This window comes from Chaetomium fimeti (assembly GCF_033439085.1).
Source record: "Chaetomium fimeti strain CBS 168.71 chromosome Unknown B0H64scaffold_11, whole genome shotgun sequence".
Taxonomy (NCBI): domain Eukaryota; kingdom Fungi; phylum Ascomycota; class Sordariomycetes; order Sordariales; family Chaetomiaceae; genus Chaetomium; species Chaetomium fimeti.
This window is the reverse complement of record NW_026944339.1, coordinates 750,022-759,328: the sequence shown is the minus strand read 5'-3', so window position 1 is coordinate 759,328 and position 9,307 is coordinate 750,022.

The window sequence follows — 9,307 nt, the reverse complement described above, 5'->3', positions numbered from 1 at the left end:
GACGCGATTATCGCCGATCCGGTACTCATGCTGCCTGATCCAAGCACGCCATTCGAAGTCGAGGCTGATGCTTCGGACTTCGCGATCGGAGGACAACTCGGTCAGAGGGACAAGAACGGCAAGCTTCACCCAGTTGCGTTCTTCTCCAAGAAACTCGACGGACCAAAACTCAACTACCCGATCCACGACAAGGAGCTTCTCGCAATCATCGAAGCATTCCAGGAATGGAGACCATACCTCAGCGGCACGACACACGAAATTCAGGTGTACACGGACCACAAGAACTTACGATACTTCACCACCTCGAAGGTGATGAACGGACGACAGATACGATGGGCAGAATTCATGTCCGAATTCAACTTCACGATCAACTACAAGAAGGGCTCAGAAAACGCACGAGCAGATGCCCTGAGCAGAAGAGCAGATCATCACGACAACACATCTGAAGTCTCACCACCATTGCTACAACTACAGCCAGACGGATCGCTACGGCACGCTTCCCAACCGACTGAAGACTACGAGATCGCAGCACTTCAGCAACAGTCGGAAGATCCCGAAGACAAGCCTCTGCAACCGTTTGTAGAATGCTGTGCGACCTTCAGGGAACAACGACTGGAACGAGACTTCCAGGGAGTCATCGCGGACGACGAGCGCGATGCATGGCAAGAAGAGCCAGAATCCAAGATCGCAGGGTTGCGACTTGAAGGGACGAGACTCTGGTACCACGACAAGGCCTACGTCAGGCTTGGTGACCAAAAGGAGCTCATTCAAAAGATCCACGAGTCGAGACTCGGAGGACACATGGGAATCGGCAAGACAATTGCGAAAGTCAAACAGAACTACGACTTCCCAGGAATCAAGCAGACGGCAGAAGGGGTCCTGGCGGAATGCGACCTCTGCAAGCGAAGCAAACCAGGACGACACAAGCCGTACGGGCTACTACAGCCATTGCCAGTTGCAGAACGACCATGGAGTTCGGTGACGATGGACTTCATCACCAAACTGCCGACATCCAAGGACGCAGTAACGGGAGTGGAACACGACAGCATCCTCACGTTGGTGGACAGACTCACCAAGTGGAGCTACTTCCTCCCTTACAAAGAAACATGGTCAGCAGAACAACTCGCAGATGTGATCTACCGCAACATCACCTCGGTCCACGGATGGCCGGAGGAATGGATCACAGACAGAGACACCAAGTTCGCATCAAAGTTTTGGCAAGCTCTGATGACAAGATTGGGTACGAAGAGTAAGCTTTCAACCGCTTACCACCCACAGACGGATGGACAGACGGAACGACTCAACCAGGTCGTCGAACAATACCTACGGTTGTACGTCAATTTCCAGCAGGATGACTGGGTCGAGCTGCTGCCGACAGCGCAACTCGCCTACAACACCACCGTCACGGAGACCACCAAGGTTACGCCATTCTTCGCGAATTTCGGCTACGAAGCAGATTTGCGACAAGGGCCCGAGGTTTCGGTGCCCAGAGCGGCAGTCAAAGCCGACAAAATGAGCTCGCTGCACGCGATGCTCAAGGAAGAACTCGAATTCGTACGAACACGGATGAAGAAGTTCTACGACAGAAACAGGCTCGAGGGACCTCGCCTAGAGGAGGGGGGCAAAGTTTACCTCGTTTCTCGAAATCTTCGCACGAAGCGACCAAGCAGGAAACTCGATTTTCGCAAAATCGGACCGTTCAAGATCGACAAAAGGATTTCGGAGAACAACTACGCACTCGCGTTACCCTCGACAATGCGACTACGGACCAACGTTTTCCACATCTCGCTTCTGGAACCAGCGCCCAAGAACGCACGACTCGACAAGGACGCCGAGGCAGAAGACGAAGAGGAGGAATGGGACGTCGAGGAAGTCCTAGATTCACGCATTACGAAAGGACAGTTGGAGTATTTGGTCAAGTGGCTGGACTTCGGCCCAGAAGACAATTCATGGCAACCAGCTACAAATCTCAACTGCCCCGAGAAACTCCAGGAGTTCCACCAGAGGAATCCGGACCGACCAAAGGAAGCCCCACAGACAAGTCGACCCCGGCGAGGAAGGGGTCGTCCGAAGAAAAACTAAGCACTGTCAGCAAAGAAGCAAGGAGGGGAGTAAAGAAAACGAACTTGTGGATCCAAGAGGGATCGAACGGAGGAGGATCAGCATTCGAGGAGTTGACAGGCGGAGCGTCGGCAGCGGACGAGGGGGCCGGAACGGAGGATGCCTCTTCCCTTTCCAGCTCCGAAATGTCCCGCAGCTCGCGGGACATCGCCTGCTTCACCCGCTCCTCGAGGGAACGAGACTGACTCTCAAGACGAAGCAATTTGGCCAGGGTCTCTTGTTTCTCCCGGTCCAGTTGTTTTTTCTCCGAAATAAAAGACCGGACTACGACGGTCAGCACCACGCGGCCGTAAAAGGACAGGAGGAACGCACACGTCGCAGGATCGATACCCCAAACGTCGCACGACGAGCAGTTCGCCCGATTGCAAGGACCACAGCGTTTGGAGGAACCAGTCGCCGTGCAGTCAAGGCCTTTCTCAAGGCAACGAGAACACTTAGGCATAGGGATCCCGAGTACGGAGGAGTTGGTAGCAAGGCGGTGTCGACGCTGAGTACTGGTCGCGGTATCGCTTTTCCTTTTGTACACGCGCTTAGACATGACGACGAGTAACGAGCGAAGGGAGACGACTTACGGGAAGAGAGGATGTTGGCACTATTTCATGCAAGGCGGCTAAAAGCAAGGTCGTCGGGGCGCCGACCCAAGGAGGAGGGGCATCGTGTCACGGATTGAGACCAACTAAGGGCGCGGGCCGCCCCATGACCCATCCTTAAGGAACCAATGAGAGTAGGGCTCCCCGTGGCTCCGTGGGAGCCACAGAGAGCCAGGACGGGACGGACTAAAGGGGCCAATAGGAATGTGCTCCCTAGGGCCCACAAGGAGCCCGGCTCTGTGAGGCTCTGTGAGAGCCTCAGAGAGCCACTTACACTTAGATAGTATATAGTCACTCATTCTGGAGAGCTCTGGGAGTTCTCCAGTTAGCAATCACAACTACAGTTCGCTACAAGCTCGAGAGCCTACTGTTGAGACAAGTCTTTGTTGTGCACCCTTTGGCTGCACCGAACCTACGCACCCTTGAGAGAATACCTTCGACCGATACTGAACCCTAACAGGACGGGTCCAGAGACAGGTTCGTCACATATAGTTATATATTATAAGAACTATTCTAAATGAAAGTACCTATTCCTTACCTTAATTAATATAGAGGATTTAGCCGATAGTAACTAGGATAGTACCGATAGTAAGGGGTATATTAAGGAACTTGTTTAATATAGGGCTATTATTATAGTAATAGATAACCTAGTATTAAAGGAGAGAAAGGAAGATAGTAAAGCTAGGAATATTAATGGATAAACTGAGGATTATATAGGGGGTAATAAGCCGAAGGGTATAGAGGAGTAGCTGGAGGATAGGAAGGCCGAGTAAAGGTTTTAGGGATAGGCTATAAGTCTTTTTTCTACTAGCTTTATATCAATACCGGGGTTTATAGTTATAATATGCCGAGTTATCTTTACTTCTTCTTATATTATATTAGTTCGGCTAAGGGATACCTGGAATTTTATAGTTTAGTTTAAAGGTAAAGGAAACCTTTAGTGTCACGGATTAGGCCCAACGCGGTCTTGGCCTGCGGGATGCGGGACGTCCCGGCCAATCATTTAAGGGTCCAACGGCCAATCGTTGCGACAAGTGAAAGCGCTCCCGACGCTCCCTCTCGAGGAAGGGAGCACGGGGAGCACTCGCCGCACTCACTGCTCACGACGCTCCCATCGCTCCTCGGGAGCATAGGGAGCAGAGGGATCAACACGTTAGATAGCAGTATATAGTCACTCGTTCTGGAGAGCTCTGGGAGTTCTCCAGTTAGCAATCACAACTACAGTTCGCTACAAGCTCGAGAGCCTACTGTTGAGACAAGTCTTTGTTGTGCACCCTTTGGCTGCACCGAACCTAAGCACCCTTGAGAGAATACCTTCGACCGATACTGAACCCTAACAGGACGGGTCCAGAGACAGGTTCGTCACACGTTGCTAACTCCCTTTGATCTGTTACAGTTCAGGCTCGAAGGTAAAACGACATGGCAACTCAACCGACGCCGGGCCAGATCACGGCCGCGCTTCAGAGAGTCACCGAACGACTCGACGAAACTGAAGAAGAGCTTGCGAAGACCAAGGCCAGCAACGCGGCATTGGCAGCCCGACTTGCGGCGACCGAGGTCCACACCAAGGACCCGGCCAAGACGAAGGTCAAATTGGAGCAACCCGAGAAGTACGGGGGCGACCAGGAAGCCTTGCCAGGTTGGATCACGGAGATGCGGAACTATCTCGACCACAACTCGCACCAGTTCGCCACTGAGGAATCCAAGACCAGATACGCCGCCACCCGACTCAAGGACAAGGCCCTCAAGTGGTTCACGGGAACACTGAGTGATTTCCTCGGCGGAGCAATCCACAAACCCTTCACCAAAAAGGTCTTCGAGAACTACTCCGAGTTCGAGAGTGAGATTCAGAAGGTGTTCGGTGACAAGGACGAGAAGTTACACGCCCAGGAACGGCTAGGACGGCTGAAGCAGACTAGGTCAGCCACCGCCTACGCCACGATTTTCCGACAAGACTCCATGAAGGCAGAAATAGACGACGAGGGGCTGATGCACCTGTTCTACGGAGGACTGAAGGAGGAGGTCAAGGACGAGCTCTACAAGGAGAGCCGACCTGACACGCTCGACGAGTACATCGCCATGGCTGTCAAAATTGACGACCGACAGTTCGCCCGCAAACAACAGAAGAAGGGCAGCGAGATTCAGCGATCCGCAGGCTACCACAAGCCCAACGACAAAAAGAAACGCCAGCACCAGAGCACGTCATACGGCACGCACTCGGGACCCATGGACGTCAGCGCTGCCCAGGCACAGTGGGCAGGAAAGAGAGATGGTGCCAAGGACAAATCAGGCATCACCTGTTACAACTGCGGGAGGAAGGGTCACTTCAAACGTGACTGCCGCAGCAAGAAAGAGTGGAGACCGGTTCCAGGGAAGGAAGCCGCCACCATCGACCAAGACACGGTCGGAAGAAGAACCCGATTTCTGGAGGTCGCAGCCGCCAGCTACACGCAGGACGACCTCGAAATCGACATTGACCGAGTCATCGAGCAGGACGATGAACTCACCGACTCGGATCAAGAAGACTTGATGAGCAGCAACCACCAGGAGGGAAACGACACCGCCCACCATGCTTTCATCGAAACGGATGACGAGGGAGAACTGGCTCCCCCGCGGTACATCCGACAAGTCGCTGAGGACTGGGGCATCACCCTGGTTCAGCAAGAGGACGGGCAATGGCGAACCCACGAGGGTGAAGGAGGAGTCAGCCCGAACCTCATTTTTCTGCAACAGAAGGTCCTAAGCCAACGGCAAAGGATCGAGGAGTTGTCAAGAGAGAAAGAAGAACTCGAGCAACTTCTCCAAAGAAGGAACGACCAGTACGGACAACTTTGCGCGGAACTCGATTTCGCCAGAGAACGAGTCCAAGAGATCACCAAGGCCAACAACAGGGCCGGGGATCACGTCGAAAAGACATTAAGAGAGGCACAGGCCTTGCAGGACGACATCCGCCAGGCACTTCCGCACCACACACCGTGGGATGGACCCACCGAAGAGGCGGAAGGATACGAAAACGGAGTACGATACCCCGAGCAACTTTTCGACTACGCACAGGAACAGAATGCGGCGAAAGGAAGAAAACAGCAGAGCTGGGAAGAATACTGGACGCGACATCAGCACATCGTGCGCGCCGGACGACAAACCTCCGACCTTGAATGGTGGGGTTTTCGGGGCGAGAACAACACGGAGGGATTCCAGTTGTTATCAGAAGACCACGAGCGGGTGGACCCACGAAAAGAAAGTCACATCTACCTGCCCTGGTTCCAGTGCATCACGCACGAATGTCGGTACCACTTCCAGGACAAATTTCGCAACAGTTTCTGGCCCACAAGAGAAGAAAAGGGAATGCAACCCCTGCCCATCAGATGGGTATACGACAGCGGCGACGCTCCCGCAGGCATGTTGTGGGACACCCAACGCACTCACGAGGGCAGGCTGAGGGTTAAACCCAAGGCAGCCTGGCCCCGACGCTGTATGGCGGGCGTAGGAGTCAACGAATGCCGAAGCGCAGACTGCCTACCACACGCCGACGAGAAAATCTGGGGATACATGGAACAGCAATCCCAGAGGAAGCCACACCAGAGGACGAGAGCGTCCCGAAGGAACGAGAGGCGCCCAGTTGAGGCATGGGCGGCCCAATGGCTCCAAGAACACCAGACGATTGACGCCGCAAGCCAAGGTGCGGACAGGGACGCCTTGAAACACCACAAGAGCTTGGGAAACGGCTCAGGGCCCTCCGAGGGGCCCGGAAACCGCTAACTCCACAGCAACGGAGACAGGCTGCGCAGTACAGGAAGAACTGGCGCAAGCAGAAGCCTTACAACGACCTCCCAGCAGACGAACACGAAGTAGCTGCTGTACGAAGCACCAAGCCAGACAACAGGCTCTGGATCACAGCGCGATGGGGGAAGATCGAAGCCCTCGCGTTAGTGGATGGAGGAGCGCAGATGGATCTCATCTCGCCCGCATTTGTGAATCAACTCAGAATCCCATGGAGGATCAAGAAGCAACCACACGTCGTCAAGGGACCATTCGACACACAATGGGTACGACGAGAGACAGAACCACTCGACATTGAGGTGGAAGGAAAAACCACCCAAGTGGTGTTCGACATCGTAAACATGGGGCCGAAGAAAGACATGATTCTCGGGCGCCCATGGCATGAGGAATACGACCCAGACATCAGTTGGAAGGGAGATGGCCATCTGCGACCGCGGGAACAGCGGGAGCATCCGACCAACTCGATGGGAGAACGCGCAGAACAGGAGCCACGGGAGAGCAGCGGGTCAGAACGAACCCCCTCTACGGGCCCACCGCAGGAAGCAGCCAGTGCAGAACCACGCACTCTGGAGTCCGGAAGAAGCGGCACACGACGAAAGAAGCAGGCACGGGAGGAACGAACCATCGCCGTCGTCTCAGTCGACGAGCACGGAATGCTCAAACACGAACAATGGGTCAATCAGCTCGAAGCGGCAAGCATCGAGCTGGCAGCAGAAGAAGTCAGGGAACTCGAAGCAGCGAGCATCGAGCCTGGGAACAACAAGTTCGCGTACTACGAGGGTACAGCGAAGAACGCAAAGACGGGGCAGATCCCAGACGACTACAAGGGGCACCCGGCGTTCACGGCAAAACATCTTGCAGGGCTACCAGACCACGGACCTTGGGATCACGAGATCAAACTCAAGGAAGGAGCCCAGTTGAAGTTTTTCAAGGTGTACCACACCAACGAGAAGCAAGATGCAGAGTTGAGGAGTTATCTCGAAAAGAATCTCGAGATAGGACACATCAGACCATCGACATCTCCAGCAGGCTACCCAGTCCTCTTCGTTCCAAAGAAAGATGGGAAGCTCAGGATGTGTGTGGACTACCGACAGTTGAACAACGAGACGGTGAAGAACCGATACCCGCTGCCACTGATTTCGAGGCTTCGAGATCAGCTGTCAGGAGCACAACACTTCACACGACTCGACCTTCCAACAGCGTACGCCCACATCCGCATCAAGGAAGGAGACGAATGGAAGACGGCTTTTCGGACACCCTACGGGCACTACGAGTACCTCGTCATGCCGTTCGGGTTGACCAACGCACCAGCGACATTTCAAGCCGCTATCGACCACGCAATTCGACATTGCCTCGATAAATTTGCAGTCTGTTACTTGGATGACATTCTCATCTACTCCAAGACACTCGAAGAACACAAGAGACACGTGCGGCAGGTGCTGGACGCACTGCACGAGCACAAATTGTCAGTCAACAAGGACAAGAGCGAGTTTCATGTCAAGAAAACAGTGTTTCTGGGTTACGAAATCTCCCCGGGATGGGTCAAGATCGAACCCGAGAAACTGGAAGCTGTCAAGACGTGGCCGACACCGACGAACGCCACGGAGGTCAGAGGATTTATCGGATTCGCCAACTTCGTCAGAATGTTCATCAAGAATTTTGGCGACTTCGCGAGACCTCTGCACGAACTTACCAAAAAGGATGCCACATTCCAGTGGAAGCAGGAGCACGAGCAGGCTTTCCAGCGGATCCGCGATGCGATCATCGCCGACCCGGTGCTCATGCTGCCTGATCCAAGCACACCTTTCGAAGTCGAGGCTGATGCTTCGGACTTCGCGATCGGAGGACAACTTGGTCAGAGGGACAAGGACGGCAAGCTTCACCCAGTTGCGTTCTTCTCCAAGAAACTCGAAGGACCAAGGCTTAACTACCCGATCCACGACAAGGAGCTTCTCGCAATCATCGAAGCATTTCAGGAATGGAGACCATACCTCAGCGGCACGACACACGAAGTCCAGGTGTACACGGACCACAAGAACTTACGGTACTTCACCACCACCAAGGTGCTGAACGGACGACAAACTCGGTGGGCAGAATTTCTGTCCGAATTCAACTTCACGATCCACTACAAGAAAGGCTCAGAAAACGCACGAGCGGATGCCTTGAGTAGGAGAGCGGATCACCACGACAACACGTCTGAAGCCTCACCACCATTGCTACATCAACAGACAGACGGATCGCTACGGCACGCTTCCCAACCGACTGAAGACTACGAGATCGCAGCACTTCAGCAGCAGTCGGAAGATCCCGAAGCCAGGCCTCTGCAACCGTTTGTAGAATGCTGTGCGGCCTTCAGAGAACAAAGATTGGAACAAGACTTCCAAGGAATCATCGCGGACGACGAACGCGATGCATGGCAAGAAGAGCCAGAATCCAAGATCGCGGGATTGCGACTTGAAGGAACGAGACTCTGGTACCACGACAAGGCCTATGTCAGGCTGGGTGACCAAAAGGAGCTCATTCGAAAGATCCACGAGTCGAGACTCGGAGGACACATGGGAATCAGCAAGACAATTGCGAAAGTCAAGCAGAACTACGACTTCCCAGGAATCAAGCAGACGGCAGAAGAGGTCCGGGCGGAATGCGACCTCTGCAAGCGGAGCAAGCCAGGACGACACAAGCCGTACGGGCTACTACAGCCATTGCCAGTTGCAGAACGACCATGGAGTTCGGTGACGATGGACTTCATCACCAAACTACCAGCCTCCAAGGACTCAGTAACGGGAGTAGAATACGACAGCATCCTCACGATGGTG